Raw genomic sequence first — 25,656 nt, forward strand, 5'->3', positions numbered from 1 at the left:
AAAAGCGTTCCTACCACACTTCCGTGGGGCACTTCTGACGATATCCTTGTCTCTGATGAACACGCGCCGTCGAGGACAACATACTGGGTTCTATTGCTTAAGAAGTCTTCGGGCCACTCACATGTCTGTGAACTTATTCCATATGCCGGTACCTCCGTTAACAGCCTGCAATGTAGCACCATGCCAGATAAATGTGAGTTGTTCCAAAACTTCTTAAGTAACAGAACCCAGTATGTTGTCCTGGACGGCAAATGTTCATCAGAGACAAACGATCGTCATGAATGCCCCAGGAAAGTGTGTGAGGATGGCTCTTGGTCTCTGCCGATTTTACGAATAGAGTCAGCAATAATCTGCGACTGTTTGCTGATGTTTTAGTATAGGGAAAAGTACCTTCTTCGAGTGACTGTAGGAGAATACGGGATGACTTAGACAGGATTTCTGCATGGTGTGATGAATGGTAATTGGATGTCTCTATAGGCCCCCTGGTTCAGCAGCTGTTGTGGCAGAGCACCTGAAGGAAAATTTGGAAAATATTTCGAATAGATTGCCCGACCATGTTATAGTTCTGGGTGGAGATTTGAATTTCCCGGATATAGCCTAGGAGACTCAAACGTTTATAACGGGTGGCAGGGACAAAGAATCCAATGAAATTTTTTTAAGTGCATTATCTGAAAACTACCTAGACCAGTTAAACAGAGAACCGACTCGTGGCGATAACATATTAGACCTTCTGGTGACAAACAGACCTGAACTATTTGAAACAGTTAACGCAGAACAGGGAATCAGCGATCATGAAGCGGTTACTGCATCGATGATTTCAGCCGTAAATAGAAATATTAAAAAAGGTAGGAAGCTTTTTCTGTTTAGCAAAAGTGACGAAAAGTAGATTCAGAGTACTTGACAGCTCAACGCAGAAGTTTCGTCTCGAGTACAGATAGTGTTGAGGATCAGTGGAAAAAGTTCAAAACCATCGTACAATATGCGTTAGATGAGTATGTGCCAAGCAAGATCGTAAGAGATGGAAAAGATCCACCGGGGTACAGCAACAGAGTTAGGAAACTGTTGCGGAAGCAAAGGGAACTTCACAGCAAACATAAACATAGCCAAAGCTCTGCAGACAAACAAAAATTACGCGAAGCGAAATGTAATGTGAGGAGGGCTATGCGAGAGGCGTTCAGTGAATTCGAAAGTAAAGTCCTGCGTACTGACTTGGCAGAAAATCCTAAGAAATTTTGGTCTTACGTCAAAGCGGTAGGTGGATCAAAACAAAATGTCCAGAAACTCTGTGACCAAAATGGTACTGAAACAGAGGATGACATACTAAAGGCCGAAAAACTAAATGTCTTTTTCCAAAGCTGTTTCACAGAGGAGGACTGCACTGTAGTTCCTTCTCTAGATTGTCGCACAGGTGGCATTATGGTAGATATCTAAATAGACGACTGAGGGATAGAGAAACAATTAAAATCGCTGATCGGATACCAGTTCGATTTTACACAGAGTACGCGAAGGAACTTGCCCCCCTTCTTGCAGCGGTGTACCGTAGGTCTCTAGAAGAGCGTAGCGTTCCAAAGGATTGGAAAAGGGCACAGGTCATCCCCGTTTTCAAGAAGGGACGTCGAACAGATGTGCAGAACTATAGACCTATATCTCTAACGTCGATCAGCTGCAGAATTTTGGAACACGTATTATGTTCGAGTACAATGACTTTTCTGGAGACTAGGAATCTATCTGTAGGAATCAGCATGGGTTTCGAAAAAGACGATCGTGTGAAACCCAGCTCGCGCTATTCGTCCACGAGACTCAGAGGGCCATAGACACGGGTTCCCAGGTAGATACCGTATTTCTTGACTTCCGCAAGGCGTTTGATACAGTTCTCCACAGTCGATTAATGAACAAAGTAAGAGCATCTGGACTATCAGACCAATTGTGTGATTGGATTGAAGAGTTCCTAGATAACAGAACGCAGCTTGTCATTCTCAATGGAGAGAAGTCTTCCGAAGTAAGAGTGATTTCAGGTGTGCCACAGGGGAGTGTCGTAGGACCGTTGTTATTCACAATATACATAAATGACCTTGTGGATAACATCGGAAGTTCACTGAGGCTTTTTGCGGATGATGCTGTTGTGTATCGAGAGGTTGTAACAATGGAAAATTGTACTGAAATGCAGGAGGGTCTGCAGCGAATTGACGCATGTTGCAGGGAATGGCAACTGAATCTCAATGTAGACAAGTGTAATGCATAGAAAGAAAGATCCTCTATCATTTAGCTACAATATAGCAGGTCAGCAATTGGAAGCAGTTAATTCCATAAATTAAAACTTCCTGGCAGATTAAAACTGTGTGCCCGACCGAGACTCGAACTCGTGACTTTTGCCTTTCGCGGGCAAGTGCTCTACCATGTGAGCTACCGAAGCACGACTCACGCCCGGTACTCACAGCTTTACTTCTGCCAGTGTCTCGTCTCCTACCTTCAAAACTTTACGGAAGCCCTCCTGCGAACCTTGCAGAACTAGCACTCCTGAAAGAAAGGATAATACGGAGACATGGCTTAGCCACAGCCTGGGGGATGTTTCTAGAATGAGATTTTCACTCTGCAGGAGAGCTTCTGTAAAGTTTTGAAGGTAGGAGACGAGATATTGGCAGAAGTAAAGCTGTGAGTACCGAGCGTGAGTCGTGCTTCGGTAGCTCAGTTGGTAGAGCACTTGCCCGCGAAAGGCAAAGGTCCCGAGTTCGAGTCTCGGTCGGGCATACAGTTTTAATCTGCCAGGAAGTTTCATATCAGCGCACACTCCGCTGCAGAGTGAAAATCTCATTCTGAATTCCATAAATTATCTGTGAGTAGGCATTAAGAGTGATTTAAAATGGAATGATCATATAAAGTTGATCGTCGGTAAAGCAGATGCCAGACTGAGTTCATTGGAAGAATCGTAAGGAAATGCTATCAGAATACAAAGGAAGTATGTTACAGTACAGTTGTTCGCCCACTGCTTGAATATTGCTCGCCAGTGTGGGATCCGTGCCAGATAGGGTTGATAGAAGAGAGAAGATCCAACGGAGAGCAGCGCGCTTCGTTATAGGATCATTTAGTAATCGCGAAAACGTTACGGAGATGATAGACAAACTCCAGTGGAAGACTCTACAGGAGAGACGCTCAGTAGCTCGGTACGGGCTTTTGTTGAAGTTTCGAGAACATACCTTCACCGAAGAGTCAAGCAGTATATTGCTCCCTCCTGCGTATATCTCGCGAAGAGACCGTGAGGATAAAATCAGAGAGATTAGAGCCCACACAGAAGCATACCGACAATCCTTCTTTCCACGAACAATACGAGACTGGAATAGAAGGGCTAACCGATAGAGGTACGCAAGGTACCCTCCGCCGCACACCGTCAGGTGGCTTGCGGAGTATGGATGTAGATGTAGATGATGGCTTGATCTAAATCCAGGAACCAATAATTTTGGTTAAAAATCTATAAGGGGCAGTCAAAATGTTTCCGTTTCAGAGCGTTGCTGTAGCATGTACTCAGTGTTCATTTCAACTGAAGACATTGAAGTATCTCGAATACTGCACATCGCATGAAGAAAGTTATAACTCCAATTTATTTGTCTCGGAGGGGGGACTTCGAACGACACCACACTCGGCCCTCCACCCCATCCCGTGCGTGAGAGGTGGTGGCGGGGGGGGGGGGAGGGGAGCAACTTGAAATCTTCAATGGGAATCCTCGTTTTTTTTTTTTTTTTTTTTTTTTTTTTTTGCTGCATATTACGGTTCTACAGCAGAATCTACATTCATATTTTTCTGAAGTATTTTCTTCGGTCTGCCACAGATGACGCTGTAATCAAATAGAAATAGCGGAATTTAGGACATGCTGCTCAATGGCCCCCGAATATCCAATGGCACTTGGGACCCCATCTCCATGCTTCTGGGGTAGGACAGGCCATTATTTCGTAACTTCTAATAGGAAACCCCATTCGCAACGTTGTATGCCACCGACATATCGAACAGGGGACTACTAGAAGCTCCACCGTGGTCCTGTAGCGAACTACAACGTGTCGTAACAGGCAGTACACTACGGCCGCAGCCGACATATCGTAAAGAGCTAGAACAGATAACGGCTCTAAACAGTACAATCCTGAAACTTCCTGGCAGATTAAAACTGTGTGCCGGACCGAGACTCGAACTCGGGACCTTTACCTTTCGCGGGCAAGCAGACACTCCGCTGCTGAGTGAAAATTTCATTCTGGGAACATTCCGTAGGCTGTGGCAAAGCTATGTCTCCGCAATATCCTTTCTTCCAGGAGTGCTAGTTTTGCAAGTTCCGCAGGAGAGCTTCTGTCAGGTTTGGAAGGTAGGAGACGAGCTACTGGCGGAATAAATGCTCTCAGGACGGGGCGTGAGTCGTGCTTGGGTAGCTCACTTGGTAGAGCACTTGCCCGCGAAAGGCAAAGGTCCCGAGTTCGAGTCTCGGGCCGGCACACAGTTTTAATCTGCCAGGAAGTTTCTTATCAGCGCACACTCCGCTGCAGAGTGAAAATTTCATTGTGGAAAGTACAATACTTGCTCCGTGTTTATTGCCTGCAAGCCTGCCTATCATTCGGAGAAAAGGCGTGCAAATAGACGATGAATGTTGCAACCCCAGAAGAAGAAACTGAAATGATCCTGATTTATGGAGAATGTAGGAGAAGTGTTGATGCTGTTGTTGCCTTGTATGTCGAGCGATTTCAAGACAATGCTCGCTCTCATTGTTCTTTTACAAGGTTGTGAACGCCTTTATGTCCGATGGCAGATTACAAATCGGAAAAAGGAAACGTAGCAATCGTGTTACAGGAGAAGCTAATGCAGTAGGTACTGGCGGAAGTAAAGCTGTGAGGACAGGGCGTGAGTCGTGCTTGGGTAGCTCAGACGGTAGAGCACTTTCCCGCGGAAGGCAAAGGTCCCGAGTTCGAGTCTCGGTCAGGCACACAGTTTTAATCTGCCAGGAAGTTTCAGCTAATGAGATAGCTGTACTTGTGGCAGCGAATCACAACCGACGGATAAGCACCCGACATTTACACCGCGATACCGGTATCCCGTAGGTAGTATTGTCAAAATACTGCATCGTCATAAGAATCATCGATACCACGTGTCACGTCATCAAGAACTTCATGTGGCTGATTTCCATAGCCGGGTAGTGTTTTGTGAAGATGCAAGTCAACAAATGTAAACGACCGGCCCACGTTCTTTGCCGAGGTACTGTTTTTCGATGAGTCTACATTCGCAAGCCATGGTAGCATCAACCGGCATAACATGCATTATTGAAGTGAAGACAATCCCCACTGGTTTTGGCAAGCTCACCGTCAACGTCCTTGGTCGGTTACCGTATGGGGTCGGATCGTGAGGAACAAACTCTTTTATCGACGGCACATTGAATAGATGCAGGTATCGAACGTTTTTTGGAACAGGAACGCGGCGCGGGCTAGCCGCACGGTCTGTGGCGTCCGTCCACGGTCCGCTGTCCCCCCCGCCCCCCTCTCCGCCGGAGGTTCGAATCCTCCCTCGGGCACGTAAGTTAAAGTTAGATTAAATAGTGTGTAAGCTTAGGGACCGATGATCTCAGCACTTTGGTCCCATAAGATGTTACCATAAATTTCCAATATGGAACAGGAACGACTGGTACTAGAGCAGGATGTTGCCCTAGACGTTCGACAACGTATGTGGCTTCAGCACGACGGTTACACAGCGTATTAAGCAACTGAGTACAGGATATGTTAGACCGTGTTTTAACTGGTCGGTGTATCAGCAGAGTGGCCTTATTAATTGGCTCAGTAGGTCGCCGGATATGACGTCACCGGATTTCTTTCTGTGACAATATTTAAAAGGTAAGGTGTACTAGTAAGTGCCAATATGCCATGAAGACATGGTCAGCCGCATCAGAAACGCATGTGTCACCATTCCCGTGGATATGTTTCTGTCCTGTGTATGGTAATTTGAAAAGCAGATCACTAAGTTTATTGAAGTTGACGGTAATACGTTTGACCACTTACTCTCACTGGGAAAGTAGAGAAGCGTTCTTCTCGAACCACGGCCACAATGGCGCGTCGAGTAGACTCCTATTCCATATGTCGGAGGAATAGAATGCTGCGAATGGGGTTTCGAATTAGAAGTTATGAAATACTGGCCTGTCCCACCCTCGGAGCATGGATGTGGGGTCCTACATGCCATTGGATGTTAAAGGCCCATTGAGCAGCATCTCGTAAATTCGATTGTGTACCCATTTCTATTCCTCCGATTACAGTGCAATCTGTGGCGAAATGAAGAAAATGCTTCAGACAAAGCGTATGTAGAATTTACAGTAGAATCGTAATCTGTAATAAAATACGGGGGTTCCCACTGAAGATTTTAAAACGGCGCTCCTGCAACCACAGATGAGGTGGGATTGCGCGTCGATAGCGGCATGATTGGATGTCTTGCTCAGAGACAAACTACTTGGAATTATAAATTTTTTGATCTGATTGTTATTTTCGAAATATTTCAATGTCTTCTCTTAAAATGAACACCATTTATGCAACCAAGCACGACTCCGTAATAGACTTACAAGCACCTACATGTAAGCAAGTGGTTATTGAAACTTTTGAACGGAAACATTTTGATCGCCCCTTATAGGTCCTCTCAAAATGTTTCCATCACACTGTGGAATAATTAAAGTTTTGAACATGGCTGCGTGGTCAGCGACCGTTTGCAAAGTAAAACTAAAGCACTAGCAGTCCTCGGTCGCAAAAAAGGAGTCTTTTTGACCTAATTCGGCACTGCTACGAGTGCCTTCATCAGACGTAAAACACTCAAACTGGCCTATAACGTAATTACGAATATCAAGCGATAAAGCTTTAGTCACAAAATTTTTAAAACAGAATACGTAGAAGGCAAGCCACTATGAAGTGCTCACACGCATCGAGATACAGTAGAATGTAAGTACTGTTTTTTTGTATTACTAGTTAGTACTTACACTTAAATAATTTTCTTCTATAATTTTGTAATTATGTTATAGCCCAGTTTGAGTGTTCTACTTCTGATGAAGGTAGTCATAGCAGTGCGGAAACCTTAGTCAAAAGACTCCGTTTTTGCGACCGAGGGCTGCTATTGCTTTAATTTTATTTTTCTGGAATTCTGTTTTTCACTGGATCATAATTGTGTTACGGTCTCCTTCCTCGCAGAATTTTTAAAGAGGAACTAATGTGCATTTGAAGATGACGATTTATCGAAATAAAGTCGATTACACGATAATAAGTTCACTAGCGAGTTGACACAGGAACTGCTATGATATGTTTCGAAGATTATTTTCTTGGTGTCTATTTCTTTGTTAGACCCCTCGTGCGAACAAACTTAAACGGGTCGAGATACGTTGCGAGCCTGGCTACAGTCTACATCTACGCTCCGCGAGCGTAGCGGAGGGTACTTTGAGTGACACTGTCAATACCCCCCCCTTTCCTGTTCCAGTCACGTGTGGTTCGCGGAAAGAAAGAGTGCTGGTAAACCTCCGTTTTGGCTCAAATATCTCTAATTTTTATTCGTGGTTTTTCTGCGAGGTATACGAAAGAGGAAGCAGTATATTGCTACGAAGTCTTTCGCGACGAATTTCTTGAACAAAGATCTCTCGGTGTACATGCCGCGTCAATTCTGGATAAAACTCCAAGCTTTCGACCACTACCTCAATGGTCGTCGTCAGGGCTAAAACTGACTGTCGTGAGCTAGCGAGGTTCCCACTTTTATATGCCAAGGACGGCTTCTGATTGGCTGGAATACGTCATAGCAACAGCGATATGGCGCGTAGTGAAGTGGTGCCCTCTACTTCCATAGACGTAGTTTCTATCCTGCGTTGCTTGCAGCGCCATCCCTTGAATCAGGAGGTAAAGTGCGGGAAGTTTTTCTCTGCGATTTTTCTTTATGCAGTGCACTCTTCCAAGTGTTGCTAAGTGCATAGCCGTTGTCTCTGTTAAAGTTATTATCGCTGAGTCTAATTTCGACTGCTTCCCGGATCACAGAGTCCCATTAATTCGATGCGTGGGCTATTACTCTGGTTTCTTCAAATAAAATCTTATGCTTGTTAAGCAGGCTGCTTTCCAAATACCTGTATTTTAGGTGGCGCTGGTGCTCGATGCAGCGGTCGGCAACGGTTGTTACAGACTGGCCCACGTAATTCTTGCCGCATTCGCAAGGAATAGTATAAATTCCCGGCACTCTTAAGCCGAGACTATCCTTATCTCAACATTTCCTTAATTTACCTAGGTGGTCGGAAAACTGGTTTTATTCCTTGCCTCTTCAGGACTCTGGCTATCTTGCTCGTTGTAGCACCGCAAAAAGGAAGCCGCGCTATGTGTTGGGCCTCTCCTTGTATATGGCTGGCATCGTGTCTTACTTTCTTGGACAAAACTGATTTAATTTCACCGGCAGAATAACCATTCCTCTTGAAAACAGTCGTCAAATGGTTAATCTCGGGAACGAGGTGGTCCTTGTCGGAAATAGTCCTGGCTCTGTGTATTAAAGTATTCAGCATAGTTCTCTTCTGAGACGGATGATGGAAGCTATGGCTATGCAGATCTAAGTCTGTATGGGTTGGCTTCCTGTACACAGAATGGCCCAGTCGTCCATCCGGCTTTCGCTCTACCAACACATCTAAAAAGGGTAACTTCCCTTCCTTCTCTACCTCCAATGTAAATTTTATGTTTGGATGTACACCATTTAAATGTTCGACGAACTGCTGCAGCGTGTCGCTGCCGTGTGGCCAGATTAAAAAAGTATCGTCGACGTATCTGTAGAAGCATGATGGGCGGAGGTGAGCACTGTTCAACGCTCGTTCTTCAAAGTCCTCCATGAAAAAATTCGCTATAGCTGGTGACAACGGCGAACCCATAGCTGTTCCATCCGTCATTTCATAATAATTTCCACTGTATAAAAAGTAAGTGGTCGTCAAGGTGTGCCGGAACAACTTCAAAATTTCTGAGGAAAAATGAGCAGCCAACAGTTGTAAGGTGTCATTCACAGGTACTTTGGTGAACAGAGAAACCACGTCGAGGCTGACCATGATATCACTTGGGCCTATCTTCATCTGTTTTATGATATCAACAAACATTTTTGAATTCTTAATATGATGTGGGCAGTGACCAACTATAGGCGCCAACAATTTAGTTAAGTGTTTTGCAAGCCTGTACGTAGGAGAGCCAATAGCGCTAACAATCGGTCTCAACGGGACGTCCTCCTTATGAACCTTTGGCAAACCGTACAGTCTTGGTGGCCTAGGCGCTCTCGGCCGTAAGTTCTTCACCAGTTCGTCGGAGAGGCCAGAGTTTTTTAGTAGCTCCCTTGTCTTCCTGCTGAGCGCCGATGTGGGATCCCGTCTGAGAATCCGGTATGTGCTATCCTCCAGTAATAATCCAACATTCTTGTGGTAATCTGTAGCATTGAGGATTACCGTGGCGTTTCCCTTGTCAGCAGGTAGAACAACTAGATCTTCATCTTTCTGCAGTATATTGTTTGAATCTTCTAGGAACGTCCACTCTCGGAACTTCAACAGTAGAGCATACCGTGATACAGAGCGCCTCTCTTGCACCGTCTGCTGTTGGAGTTACCTGAGTATCTCCGTGATGCTTTCCGGCTAACTAAATGAACCTGTACCGAAGCACGCTGGTCTTATTCGGATCTCTATTTCTTCTGTCAGTCTTGCCTGGTACAGATCCCAGACTGACCAGCTACATTCAAGTATTGAGCTTTGGTGTTAAGCCCTCAACTCCACTCCTGGGATTGCTAAAAATGTCCTAGATATTTTTTATGAGATAGCCTGTACCAAGTTTGTTTGACAAGATCGCAGTGTTATCCATTACATGTCATCATGTTCTGTGGCTAGCCTAGAAGTTAACTGTCATGGGACTGTCACCATCAGTCTATCTGGTTAGAAAACTATGGATTCTAAAGTAACGTATTACGTTCGCCATTATAATCACTTTTTCGACCTGCCCTTGGGATCTCTCACTGAAACAATGATGTTTTGCATATCTGTACCAACTCTGTCTGAAATTGTTCCGTGTTAAGGAGAGAATTATATGTAGCAGTCAGTTCTGTGGTACTGTGCATTAACGTGAGGCACACAATATAAATGTTAACTAACACTAAAATATTTGCTATCAGTGGAACGTTGCATGGGCGATAAAATATGTAACAATGAGAAGTTGCAGCATCCTTCAGGAATGGAATAAATATACACTGAAAGGAGCACGTTAATCTCGTATCTCTTTTGTGATTCGATAAGTTTCTAACTTGTCAAAGACCATATTGACTATCCTGTCTGATTCAAATGCTGTTTGTTCGCACCAACGCCTGTAGGATATGTTCTGCATTTTATTTCATTTTGCCTAAATAGAATAAATTGATGAGTAGCCTCTAGTCGGTGTATATTCTGTACCTTATATGGACTTCCATATAATATGCTTGGCAGTGAGCTGCCGCAGGGAGAGTCTGCGTTCGCTTTTGCGGGACAACTGCAGTATGGCTCTCCCAAAAGAACGAACAGGCTGGACCCCCTACACGTTCCTGAGCGGACCACGTGACGCTTTCGGTCCACACTAGGAGAAACTTCAACAACAAAAATGAGGCTTTCCGCCTGTTTTAAGGGCGAGACGTTTCATTCGCTTCTCTGGGTTCTCTGCAAAAATACAGAAATTTCTCGTATGTTCTGTAAGGAGGATAGAATGACTTCCTACAACGCTTTCTCCCAGGCCCTCACTGGTCCAGCGCATCACGCTTTCGGAGCACAACTACGGATCAGTCACTTAGGACCTACACAAAAATTTCCGTCACGGCACGTTGCGTCTTGCGGACGCTAGATGAAGGCAGTTGGGAAGAGGACACAGGATGGAGCGATTATGCAGGGGACTTCGGGGAATCGGTCTTGAAGAGGTCTTGCTTGTGGAATGTAAACGTGATTCTGGTCATGTACGATATTAGGATGTGGTAAATCCTTATAGAATCAACGCTTTCAGGGATAAGGAGTGTTTGTTCATATTCAAATTAGCTTTGCGTGAGAGATTAGCCTTTTTTAGTCAAACTTGGTGCCGTGACTTCAGTACTCGAAAGGAACCACTGTCCACTCGTGTGCAGATTCTTGATTCATAGAAGTCCGTCCTTATCTTGTGAGTAGACATTATATATAACAGATCTCTGGACTTCCCAATCACGTTAAATACTGGGTTCATTCTACGGTAAATGCAACCAGAATTCATCCTTTTTCCTTTCTGCTGTTTAATGTGAATGCATAGCTTTTGCATAGTTAGAAACCGATCCATTAGCCGATTGTTCCTTCAGTGCACAGAGACGCCCTTTGCTGATCACAATGTAAACTCTGTTTACGTTCCACAGTAAATGGGTGCTGAACAAACACAGTTAGGAACTCAATAAAAATTATGTTACTTGATTTTCTTTTTTGTTCACCGTATGTTAATAAATAATTATTATCTGCTAGATTCATTCATCTCGTTCGCTCTCCTACTGCCACCTTTGCATGTTGTATATGAAATGTGTTAGATTTGAAACTGAATACGAAACCATGCTAGTCATCATAATGTCAAACCGCGTTCTGGTATTTCCCTTGCATCGGATTTGTTTGAGTATGTATCAGTTTATCTTCAGAGCTTCGATGATACATGAATAACTTTGAAAGCAGTATGGTCATGGACAGGGTGAACGAACATGCAAGTATACAAAAGAAAGCATTTGTTGTGGGAGTAGCTTACTAGATACACAGCAGTAGGCAAGAAATCAGTGAGAGGTGCAAGCTCCCTTTTCGTAACTGGTAACTATAATCTTAATCTCCTTACAGATCCTCCCGTAGTCGTGAAAATAAAACTAAGTAGACACCTTTCAACATTATAAATAATTTTATTGTCTATTTACTAATTACTTCAAGCAAAGGGTACATTTTATTACGGTACCAATTTCAGAACACCCCGATATTATCACACTAATTGGATGATATTTAAGAAATTAAATCCTCACTTAGCAAATTAATATTTCGAAAAATTAATCTTACTGTCTGTGGCCTCAGAGTCACTTTTCATGGGTGTAAATTCTTTTTGGCTTTGAGACAAACTCATGTTGATGTTTCTGCATTTCGCTACCACACTGAGAGTGATGCCGTCTTATGGCTGACAGATGGCTTCCACATGGCATTCCTGCAACTGGTAGCCAGTATTGATTGTTAGAGACCTGCACACGACACTACAGATCTTTTCCAAATTCTACCTGCAATGCATGACAGTTGTCTTACCAGAGTTTACTTTTGAAGTGTAAGTCAAGCCACGGTCTTCAAAAATTTTTTGTAATGGGGTTTCCATTCCCTTTACTTGAACAAGAACATTAGTTACACGTCGAGTGTAAGCTGACATTTCAGCCCACGACAGCATCCTGTGGCTGGCTGTGACCACACAAAGAATTAATACTACGGGGTACTGCAAGTCTGCAAATAAAGCGCAAGTCCGTCGTACTCCTCTGAGAAATCCCGCCAGAATCAAACACCAAACCGAGGCCAAGCTAACAGCGTAGGTGATCAACGAGAAAACAGCCAGTGCGCACGTTCTAAGCTTGTGGACTTAATACTTTAAGTTTGTGGACACTGGCTTGTTGTCGCTGCGTGGGAAGCTTGATATCGCTCTGGAGACTTCTAGATGGCTCCACGTCACCTTGTAACCTCGCCCTTCCTAATCAACCTACTGGGTTGCGTTATAACTGACCGTGATCGCATATGCCTAGTGAAATTTTACAGTGAATAAGGGTATCGTTACCGAAGAAAAATAACACTGCTTAGTTGGAGGAAAGTGTGCAACAGACTGTTCTGAAGGAAGAACCTACTCTAAATTTAAGCTAAATTTAGATGATAACTTTGAAATGGGTGGAATGTAGTGCAATCGCTCTTCAACCACACAGGGGGAAAAGGGTATCACGTAATGTTTTCTAGAAAAATCACTGATAACACGAAGGAAACAATGATTAGCTAAAAAAAGGGGATAATTAAACGATCACCAGTCCACTAAGGCAATGAATCTCCAGAATCTTGAGAAAGGTAATGACGAAGAAGTTTAAGAAAATAATCACTGGCGTTGCAACAGAAAGATGCCACGCTTTTCCAGCGCACAAAAGCAGTTCACGAGAAAATAAATCAATCAGAAAGCATTGAGTTTGAAGTTACTTATTCTGAAATACTAAATCCTGAAAGTAGCTTTAAATGAAATTACTGGTTAAATAAGTGACTGCTTAACTTGAACTTTGTTAAGTAAAAAAATATCTTTCAGAAACCTCAGTGTAGCTTAATCCAAAATCTGAAAAAAGGCAAGCAATTTACTTTTGATTATTGAAAGACTGCTTTGAATTTCATTTAAGCAAATGATCAATTGGTTTTACTTTCAAATGACAACAATAAAATACATACCAAACCAGCAGAAGTCACTTACTAAGATAAATACAGAATAAATGAATTTGCGGACTCTTAATTTGTGCTATATCTTTAGTTATTAGTTTTGACAGTGAAATTCTACTTTTAAGTAACCTCTGAACGGAATGAGATTTTCACTCTGCACCGGAGTGTACGCTGATATGAAACTTCCTGGCAGATTAAAACTGTGTGCCCGACCGAGACTCCAACTCGGGACATTTGCCTTTCGCGGGCAAGTGCTCTACCATCTGAGCTACCGAAGCACGACTCATGCCCGCTCCTCACAGCTTTACGTCTGCCAGTACCTCGTCTCCTACCTTCAAAACTTTACAGGTGCTCTCCTGCGAACCTTTCAGAACTAGCACTCCTGAAAGAAAGGATACTGCGGAGACATGGCTTAGCCACAGTCTGGGGGATGTTTCCAGAATGAGAAAGTAGGAGGCGAAATACTGGCATAAATAAAGCTGTGAGGACCGGCCGTGAGTCGTGTTTCAGCAGCTCAGTTGGTAGAGCACTTGCCCGCGAAAGGCAAAGGTCCCGAGTTCGAGTGTCGGTCGGGCACACAGTTTTAATCTGACAGGAAGTTTCAACCTCAGAACAGTTACTGAGGCACAACATTTAGACTGAAACTAGTCAGTACCAAATACACAAGACTGGCGGTAAATATTTAATCGATTTTAATATTCTTACGACACTCGGTGATTGCTTGGATAGTAAAGGGACCGTGCTTGGTAATAATGTCCCAGTACAAAGAGAAAACAGATGCCCTACAAGTTTTAGCTATTGCAAGTTATTATTCAAGTTATTCATACCTTCTGAACGAAACGTTGCTGGGCAAAGCCTCTAAATTACTGCATTTGTCAGATAACAGTCTTGCGATGTTTTAGCTGTGCAGTCGACGAAGAATGTAGCCGACGACAATGCTGAGCTACAGTTGTTGCTGCTGCTGCTGTTCCGTGAGAAAAACTCCGGGTCGTCTCCAGAGCCACGGATAATTATAGGACAGGCAGTAGTTGGAAGTCCAGCTTCTTCCGCCTGTCCACGCCTACCGTTCCCTCAATGCTCGTGGGTTAACAAATCCGACGCGTCTACATTGGCGGGAGCATAGCTGCACGCCGCGGCGGCGGCAGCGGCCAACCAACGCTTCCGTACTCTTTCATGAGTCAAGCTGCTCTGACTCCTTTCTGCTAGCAGCGCGACAGAGACTCTGCATGTAGTTGCTAGCGGTACATTTCAATGAAGTTCTCTTGGCTATTACCCAGCAATTTACCATACTTTCATTAAAATTACAGTCAACTATACAGGATGGTCCTTTGATAGTGACCGGGCCAAATATCTCACGAAATAAGCATCAAACGAAAAAACTACAAAGAACGAAGCTCGTCTAGCTTGATGTGGGAAACCAGATGTCGCTATGAATGGCCCTCTAGATCGCGCTGCCATAGGTCAAGCGGATATCAACTGCATTTTTTAAAATAGGAACCCCCATTTTTATTACATATTCGTGTAGTACATAATAAAATATGAATGTTTTAGTAGGACTACTTTTTTCGCTTTGTGATAAATGGCGCTGTAATAGTCACAAACGTGTAAGTACGTGGTATGACGTAACATTCCGCCAGTGTGGACGGTATTTGCTTCTAGATACCTTACCTGTGATAAAATGCACCGTTTACCAATTGCGGAAAAGGTCGATATCGTGTTGATGTATGGCTATTGTGATCAAAATGCCCAACGGGAGTGTGCTATGTATGCTTCTCAGTATCCTGGGCGACATCATCCAAGTGTCTGTACCGTTCGCCGGATAGTTACATTATTTAAGAAAACAGGAAGTGTTCAGCCACATGTGAAACGTCAACCGCGACGTGCAACAAATGATGATGCCCAAGTAGGTGTTTTAACTGCTGCCGCGGCTAATCCGCACATCAGTAGCAGACAAATTGCGCGAGAATCGAGGATCTCAAAAACGTCGGTGCTGAGAATGCTACATCAACATCGATTGCACCCGTACCGTATTTCCACGCACCAGGAATTGCATGGCGACGACTTTGAACGTCGTGTACAGTTCTGCCACTGGGCACAAGAGAAATTACGGGATGATGACAGATTTTTTGCACGCTTTCTGTTTAGCGACGATGCGTCATTCACCAACAGTGGTAACGTAAACCGGCATAATGTGCACTACTGGGCAACGGAAAATCCACGACGGCTGCGACAAATGGAACATAAGCGACCTTGGCGGGTTAATGTATGTTGCGGCCTTATGGGAGGAAGGATAATTGGTCCCCATTTTATCGATGGCAATCTAAAAGGTGCAATGTATGCTGATTTCCTACGTAATGTTCTACCGATGTTACTACAAGATGTTTCACTGCGTGACAGAATGGCGATGTACTTCCTGTATGATGGATGTCCGGCACATAGCTCGCGTGCGGTTGAAGCGGTATTGAATAGCATATTTCATGACAGGTGGATTGGTCATTGAAGTACCATACAGTGGTCTGCACGTTCAGCAGATGTGACGTCCCCGGATTTCTTTCTGTGGGGAAAGTTGAAGGATATTTGGCATGGTGATCCACCGACAACGCCTGTCAACATGCGTCAGCGCATTGTCAATGTATGTGCGAACATTACGGAGGGCGAACTACTCACTGTTGAGAGGAATGTCGTTACACGTATTGCCAAATGCATTGAGGTTGACGGACATCATTTTGAGCATTTATTTCATTAACGCGGTATGTACAGGTAATCACGCTGTAACAGCATACGTTGTCAAAAATGATAAGTTCACAAAGGTACATGTATAACATTGGAACAACTGAAATAAACTGTTCAAACGTACCTACGTTCTGAATTTTAATTTAAAAAACCTACCTGTTACCAACTGTTCGTCTAAAATTGTCAGCCTTATGCTTGTGACTATTACAGCGACATCTGTCACAAAGCGAAAAAAATTGTCCAGCTTAAACATTCATATTTCCTTACGTACTACACAAATATGTAATAAACAATAGGGGTTCCTATTTAAAAAAAACGCAGTTGATATCAGTTTGACCTATGGCAGAGCCATCTAGCGGGGCAGCCATAGCGCAATCTGGTTTCCCCCTTCAAGCTAGACAAGTTACGTTCTTTGTTGTTTTTTCGTTTGACGCTTAATTCGTGAGATATTTGGCCCGGTAACGGTCAATGGACCACCCTATATACAGTCAAAATGAAGTACATCAGTACGTCGATCACATATTAAATATAGTTTCTGTAATACAGCTTACAGCTTCAGAATCAAAAGTACATTTCAAGGAGGAGGAGGAGGTGAGAATTCCTCAGTTGTGGTGTGGTCGCTTGTAACACCTATATCGGTTAGAAGTAGGTTTATACTTTGTAGTTGTGTATCTGTGTTAATGAAGTGTTTGTTCTTTGTTACTTAAGGACATTGACTTGCGACAAGAAATTTAAAGTTTGTAATGTATGTATAGAAAACCTAAATAATGTTTAAATTAGGGAAATTTAAAAGTGTATGTATATTTATACGGAAAACATTGTATATTGGAAGCTGCTTCGTGCTAAGGACACTTGTATAACTTAAAAGATGTAGGGAAGTCCCTCCGCAACGGTAGTGGCTTGGAGCGACGTAAAAGGTGATCTTGGCGGTCGAACTAGGCGGCTTCTTGGTTGGAACGTCACCCATTCAGTTGCTAGTTCTTGCACGGTACACATAGAGGGTGCCAAGGGAGGCATTTGGAAGCGGGTTTGTAAAGAATTTTGCCTTGGATGTGAGTTTTTCTGTTGTATAGTACTTACAGCAATGAGGAATGGCTGTAACACGCTAAAAACCCGTCGCCAAGAAGAAATTGTAAAGAGAATTCAAACATCAAGAGCCGTGAGTACAGTTAGCCGCCATGTCGTTTGCCAGCACTACTTCGTCACTGCTCCACCAACTTCAGGCATATAGATATATATTAGAGCATGGACCTGTTAATTTCTGTTTTCAGTAATAATCCAAGAGCTATAAACCTGTGTTTAGAACCACAACTTTTATTCTAATCATGAACCTATGCAGTATCCCCTTCTAAGTGTTCAGAAAACCGAGTATCCTGTTTCAGGCAAACTAGTAATTTGTTTCTGTGTATTAAATGGACAATAATTCAGTGCCAGACCGTATAAATGTTGCTGTCTAAAATACCTGCTTTACAGGTGATTAAAAAAAGGCAAATACGTTTAACTTATTTAGAACATAATTTTGCCTTGATTATTATCATGAACGATTCTTTTGAAGTTAATCGAGCGCAGTGTTGAATAATTTGCTTTGAAAAAATAAAAACATAAATTATTCCAAGTGAGGCTAAGAAATAAATTTAGTTGAATGTAATCTTATTACTGAAGTAATCATAGAGTTTGACTAGTGATACAGTATCAGTTCATGGGTCCCCACCATGTTCTTCTCATATTAGAAAGATAATTGGAATATTATTGCTACTAAAGAAATCTGATATATTTCTATGGATGGGAGTACAAACAGTGTAATTGTGGTATTATTTAATTTTATTTGTGTTATTTATATGTCAGTTAAGTCAGAAGCCCCTCCAAGTCCAATTGTAGTTCAGTGCTTCCTGCAGTAACATCTCAATACTGAGTCACGTAACGATCTTGATTGTAACTGTTATTATTATGAGTTGTGTTAAATTTACTTTCTATGATTACTGGTTTGTGCATTAATGGTAACTACTACTAGCCACAACTTAGATTGCCCTGTATTCGTGTGTATCCAGTGTGCTATTCAAATGGAGTGTTAATGAAAGTCACTACAACAACTAATATTCAATTTTCTTGAACATAATATTTCAAATTAATGTGCCTAATTGGGCTGGCGACCGTTTATTGGTTCATTCGTATCAACTTTTCTACTTTCATTGAACCCCAAAGTTAAATCCTGTTTAATTTTTCTATTTATTACAATATAATCAAAATTACTGTCTGATACCTTCATCCATAAGACACACACACGGTCAAAATTAAAAATACTTGCACAGGTAACATTGGTTTGTGTCACAGCAAGCGAGTGTTATACGCTTCAGGTAAGCAGCACCTCCAGTTTTTGGAACAAGTAAACCGTCTCCCTGTCTGAGTCACTGGCTACAGAAAAATGAAATACGTAAAAGCATTTCCGCGTCCTGTCAGAGCCTCATCAAATACTTCAAAGAATATGCCTTGCATTGAATTTACTAACTTTTATCTTCAAGACTGATACAAAGATTTACATTATCCACAATATTTTTATATCCCACCAATACAATACAATTAATCATACAATATTAGCAAAATACTACGCCATAAAAAATAATAAAATGGTGTAGCCTCAAAGAAACAAAATAATTAAAATTTTTGAAAAACGACAGACTCATTTATAAAAATAAAGAAATTTCTAAACTGCCTATAAACGTTATCACCACTCAAAAGACAACTTATTTCATGTCAGTGTTTCACTCCCCATGAGACGCAGAACACTGTTTACCAACGACCACTGGACACAAGACATAGGAGGGCTATTCGGAAAATAAGGTATGATCGGGAGCGAAATATAGACCACAGGGAAAATCTCATGACACCTAATACAGATATGTTGAGTAGTATTCCTGTTGATTGCGTCACATCTCTCTTTTCAGTTCTGAACGCACAGTGAGCACATGAAGATATCTAGAAGAACAATGTCTCCCGCCAGGTATGAGGACCTGGTGAGAGATTTCGCCTGATGTCATGCAGCCCACATAACATAACTGTCATGCGTTTCCTTCTTCATGACAAAACTCGGGCACGCTCTGCAGTGGCAACAAGGATGCGTCTGCAGCGTTTTCCGTGATAAGTCTTTGATCACGCACAATACAACCCGTAATTAACCCCCCTGAGTTTCATCTCTGCTCACATACGCTGTTTCCTATGAAGTCAACTTCTGGCACAGCCAACGAGTTGTAGCCCAACGCAGACAATGGCGGAAAGAACACGTGGCTGCCTTCTATGACGAGGGTATTGGGAAGTTGATACAACGCTACGAGAAATAGCTTTGCCGGAGGAGCGATTATGTAGACAAGTAGCTGGAACGTGTAGCTCACTGCAGTAAATAAAACATTTTTCATTTCACCAGTGGTTTCCATATCGTGACCGATCGGACGTTAGTTTACGAACAGCCCTCGGGTAACACAGACCTATAATGCCCAGTGCGCGACGCTTGATGTACGACGTTACGAGCTACTGTCTCTACACATCCCAAGGCATCAGAAATTGATTTCTTGCGCACCGCATTTTAGATACCTTTTCGCGCCGTAAGACAGATTTATTCAGAAGTAGGACAGAGTAACAGTTATTACATTTTCATATACGTCCTTATGCAAGATAATTAACAAGTATACTTGTATAAGGGGCAGTGGTGCTCACATATAAACTTAAAATCAGGGAACAGTCCAACTGAGGCGCAAAAGATAATTCTTATGACAGTGCTTATAATTAAATTAAATACGACACTAGTCACCAGGATAAAAATGTGCAGACTGTGCTTTATCACATCTTACAAAGACATCAGCTTTCTGCTCACACTTAATATGGCAAAAACGTAATTACGCTTCTCGGCGTTTTTCATCACAGTGCGTAATGCGTATAATACTTTCACAGGCGCTACTGCGAACGGGCGAGCGCCTCGCTTTTATCGTACGTGTGGTACCAGGAAATAAACCTCAACAAGATTTTTAGATACAGACAGAAAAAAGTGTAACACTAAAAGCTAATTAATGTAGGGTAATGGAGTTTCGGGAATACATTAGTCTAGGTAATATACTCCTATTTACTGATTAACATTGCAAGACCACAGGTTAATGTAGGCGTGACATAAGCCAGTGCAACTGTGAAGTGCTGGTACATTAACAACCGGTGTAACCTTCCCATTGTTGAATGAAAGCATGCGTGCGTGAATGCACCGGACGTCGTTCGTGGGATGGGGCTCCGTGGTTGTAGCATTTAGTCGGTCAATGTAGACATGGCTCATGCTGGTTGTGGATGATGCTGGAGTTGTCATCCGATGATGTCCCGTACGCTCTCGACTGGAGACAAATATGGAGATTGAGCAGACCAAGGGAATGTGTCGAAACTTCGAAGAGCATCTTTTTTTCACAAAAGCGGTTGTTCTGCCGTTCATGTACGGCAGCACAACAGTTCGAGTCGCCAGATTGACACACCATTTGGCAGTCAGGGTGCATGGGACAACCACGAGTGCTGACAGACACATTTTTTATATTTTGGCTTCTTCAAGCTAAGACATACTTTTATTATTATTATTATTTTCGGTTATTCCCATTTAAGAGAGCGTTTGAACTTGAATTCCTTTATGATGATTGTTTATGTTTTTTCTGAGCCCAAATTTTCTTTATGTGTTCACTGTGTTGTTTCTTTCGCTCCGCTGTCCATTTGCATCCTGGTCTCTTCTTTGTTGTGGTGTCAAATTTATGTTTTTTGATGATGTTCCTGAATTCAGTTCTATTTTCTGCATCGTTTACTGTTATTTGAGCTTGTCTGAGGTCCTCTTCAACTTCTTTTATCCATTTTGTTTTTCCCCTGCCTGAGTTGATGACTTTAAGAATTCGCTTTGAAATTCTGTTTTCATTCATCCTGTGGATATGTCCGTAGAATTGCATTCTTCTTTTCCTTATTGTATCCGTAATCTTGTCTGTGTATTTATATAATTCTGATGTTGGTTTCTTCTTCCAGATTCCTTGCTCTTGTATCGGGCCAAAAATTTTCCTGAGAATTTTCCTTTCTTGTTTCTCTATTTCTTTGATTTTAGTTTGCCCACCTATTTGTGTTGTTTCAGATGCACACAGTGCCTCCGGAAGTACGACAGTGTTGTAGTGCCTCAATTTTGCGTTAATGGATATGGACTTTTTGTTATAATAGTTCCACGTGAGTTTATATGCTTTCTGTAATTTTTTTATTCTTTCCTCATTGGCATTTAGGTTGATCCCTGATGGCTGGATGATTTCTCCCAGGTATTTAAAATGTGGTACTTGTACGATTTTCCCATGGGTTGTCACAACAGGCAATTTGTCTTGTGGCACTCTTTCTATGTACTGGGTTTTCTCATATGAGATTTGCAGGCCAGTTCTTTGTGCAATTTCGTGTAACTTCTCTATGGCGTTAGTGGCTTCTTTTCTATTATTTGTGAGGATTGCAAGGTCATCTGAAAAAGCTAAACACTTCACATTGAATCTATTATCTATTCCAATGCCAATTTGGATTCCTTTGACTTCTTTTTCCCATGTCCTGATGATTTTTTCAAGAATGATATTAAAGAGTAATTGTGAAAGTCCGTCACCCTGTCGCACTCCAGTTTGGATTACAAATGGTTCCGAGATATACCCCATAAATTTAACCTTGGAGACTGTGTCAGTTGATGTTTCGTGAATGATTGCTCTTGTCTTTCTGTCAATGCTGAATTCTTCCAGCGTCTTGCAGAGCACTACTCCGTCTATTGAGTCGTAGGCCTTTTTAAAATCTACAAAAGTAACCACTGTGTTTCGGGTGTTTCTCATCTGGAGAATCATTTTCAGATTCCAGATCTGCTCTATGCATGATCGTCCCTTGCGAAAACCAGCCTGGTATTCTCCTATTTGTGGGTCAGCTTGTTCTTCTAATCTATTCATGAGAACTTTTGATAGGATTTTATATGTGACCGGTACGAGTGAGATACCTCTGTAATTATTTGGTTCAGTTTTGTCCCCTTTTTTGTGGAGTGAATGGATGAGTGCGCATTTCCATTCAGATGGGATCTGTTCTGTTTCCCAAATGTTTAATATGATTTTGTGAATTTTTTCCTGTTAATCTTTCATCATTTAGTTTCCATAGTTCTGCAATAATTCCATCTTCTCCTGGGGCTCTATTGTTTTTCAGTGTCTTGATAATTTCTACTATTTCGTTGATGGTTGGCGGTTTAGCGTCAGGATTTGGTATAGACGTCTCGTAGTGAATGTCCTCTGTAGGTCTTTCGCAGTGGAGAAGTTTGTTGAAATAGTCTGCGAGGATTTGGCAGTTATTCTTCGTGTTAGTTTCTAGTGAACCATCCGGTTTCTTGAAGCAAAGATTGGGTGGCTGGTATCCTGCAATATGTTCTTTAAACGTCTTATAAAAATTCCTGGTGTTGTTCTTCTTAAAGTCTTGTTCTATCTCATCTAGTCGCCGTTTGTCATAATTTCTTTTTTTTCCTCCGAATAGTTTTCAGTTTTCGATGTTTGTTTCCGGATTACTAGCATTTCTTCTATTGCTTGGTCACATATTATATTCCACCACCTGTGTTTTCTCCTTCTCGGGGGTTGACCCAATGTCATTGTGGATTTGAGGACGTCCACAAGTTCTGTCCAGTTTGTGGTGTTTGTCTGACTAATTTCCTGTAAGATGTTTTCCTTGTTGAGTTTTATGTATTCGGGGTCTGGTCTCAGCACTTTGTTTAGTTTTGCCTTTTTTTCCATTGGGTTGTAATCTGGTCTTTATCTGTAGAAGATGGTGGTCTGAGTCAAAAAATCCTCTTCTCGTTTTCACATTCAGAATTTATGCTGTGTTACTCTTGGAGATGGCCACATTATTATAATTATTATTATTTTAATTTTTTCTGAAGTCCACATCATATCATCGTCACTGCTATCTGAGTCTGTGTCTGAACCATCTGATTGTAAATTTACGATGATAGGTTCAAAATTACACTGAAGAGCCAGAGAAACTGGTGCGCCTGTCTAATATCGCGTAGGGCATCCGCGAGCACGCAGAAGTGCCGCAAAAAGACGTGCCGTGGACTCGACTAACGTATGAAGTAATGCTGGAGATTCGAGATCTCTTCTGAACAGTACGTTGCAAGGCATCCCACCTACGCTCAATAATGTTCATACCTGGGGAGCCGGCCTCTGGTGGCCGAGCGGTTCTAGGCGCTACGGTCTGGAACCGCGCGATCGCTACGGTCGCAGGTTCGAATCCTGCCTCGGGCATGGATGTTTGTGTTGTCCTTAGGTTAGTTAGGTTTAAGTAGTTCTAAGTTCTAGGGGACTTATGACCTCAGCAGTTGAGTCCCATAGTGCTCAGAGCCATTCGAACCAACCTGGGGAGTTTGGCGGCCAGAGAAAGTGTTAGAAGAGTGTTCCTGGAGACACTCTGTAGCAATTCTGGACGTGTGGAGTGTCGCCAGTCCTGCTGGAATTACCCAAGTCCGTCGGAATGCACAAAGATCATGAATGGATGCAGGTTATCAGACAGGATGCTTACTGTACGTGTAACCTGTCAGAGTCGTACCTAGACGTTTGACGGGTCCCATATCACTCCAACTGCCCACGACCCACACATTTACAGAGCCTCCACCAGCTTCAACAGCCCCCTGCTGACTCTTCCGCTCAGGGAACATGTTTCCAGTCATCAACAACAGTCCAGTTTCGGTGTTGACGGAACCATGCGAGGCGTAAAGCTTTGTGTCGTGCGGTCATCATAGGTACATGAGTGGACCTTCGGCTCCGAAAGCCCATAACGATGATGTTTAGTTTTATTGTTCGCACGCTGACACTTGTCGATGGCCCACCATTGAAAACTGCAGCAATTTGCGGAAAGGTTGCACTTCTGTCGCTTTGAACGACTCTGTTCAGGCCGTTGGTCCCGTTCTTGCAGGATCTTTTTCCGACAGCAGCGTTGTCGGATATTTGACGTTTTACCGGATTCCTAATATTCACGGTACATTCGTGAAATTCTCGTACGGGAAAATTCCCACTTTATCGCTGCCTCGGAGATGCTGTGCCCTGTTGCTCGTGCACCGACTATAACACCTCATTCAAACTCACTTAAATCTTGATAACCTGCCTTTGTAGTAGCAGTAACTGATCTAACAGTTGCGCCAGATACTTGTTGTCTTATGTAGGCTTTGCTGACAGCAGCGCTATATTCTGCCTGCTTAGATATTTGAATACGCATGCCTATACCAATTTTTTTTGGCGCTACAGTGTATATACTCACACATCTTCGCCCCCCCGTCAGAGCCTTCTTCCTGAATCGTTTCTGCATGCTGCACAGAATATACCCATGGTATTGTTGTCTATGGCTTCATGTGCAAGCGTTTCAGTATCTGTTATCTTGATGTTTTTTTTTTCTTCCACATACCCTTTAACCTTTGCCCAAACTAATTCCATTCCATTCAATGACAGTGGTATGTAGATAAACGCAAAATAGTGTGTCCTCGTTCACGTGCGAGAAATCAAGTTTGTACATTCTGTCACGTGACTTGAACAAATTTTAAGCCAGGGCACAATACCCACTTTCGAGTTGTTTGTAGTTGTGTTTTCTGTGTATTATCTGAATTGTAACTGGTATGGTACATAACCATAACCAACTCCGAAGCAAGGTGGGGTAGACTCAGTACGGTTGAAACAATTTGGCTTTTATCGTTCATATCATTGTTGCTTATGAACCAATCGACAGTGGTGATCCGCCAAATTAAAGAGCGCGTTTCTAGTTGCGAAACGGCTAAACCGCTTTTGTTCCTGCAAGCAACTTTTACAAAGATTCACAGCTTTTGTTCCTGAATGCAATTTTAACAAAGATTCAAAATTAAAAAAAAAACAATCGGTTTTGTTTCAATCACTGCCATACGGCTGAAACAGTGATTGAACAGTGATTGGGGTTGGTTGAAACACATGCAAATAATACAAAATATAGTATTGCAACATGTTTTATTTATCATTAATTCTAGTTATATACGTAATTATGGCACTGTATGACAACATTAATCAGTCTTAATGGTTTTACTGCTAATAAAGATATTTCTAAATAATAAACTAAAACATTTCTTCAATCAAATAAACATAGCCTACAGCATCAACTAAAAGTGAACATTTCTTCAATCAATTAAACATTTAGCTTATGGAGCAGTCTGAGTATTTTGAGTCACAGTTGTGCCAAACATAGCTAAGATCACCTGTGCATTCTTCGTGAGCCCACTGTTTACAAGTGGTGCACTGTATCCACTTCTCTGCAGGTTTGCTCTCTGAATATGGTGACAAGCAAATAATAGAGTAGCCTACTTCCTTTTCTGATAACATTTCCTGCTGAGTATTTTTTTTGTTTTAAAATATTTTTTTTTTTACCTTTTCTTCCATCCAATCTTTTCTTAACTTGCTTAGCTTTGGACAGTTTCAGTCTAA

General features: G+C 42.4%; 1 non-coding gene across 1 annotated transcript; it reads left to right on the forward strand.

The window, feature by feature from the left end:
* The first annotated feature begins 2,673 nt into the window (after positions 1 to 2,673).
* Positions 2,674 to 2,748, forward strand: Trnas-cga (transfer RNA serine (anticodon CGA)). Its single transcript has one exon. It is a non-coding gene; the product is annotated as a tRNA-Ser (tRNA).
* Positions 2,749 to 25,656: the final 22,908 nt, after the last annotated feature.

Source organism: Schistocerca nitens, chromosome 1 (assembly GCF_023898315.1).
Source record: "Schistocerca nitens isolate TAMUIC-IGC-003100 chromosome 1, iqSchNite1.1, whole genome shotgun sequence".
NCBI lineage: Eukaryota > Metazoa > Arthropoda > Insecta > Orthoptera > Acrididae > Schistocerca > Schistocerca nitens.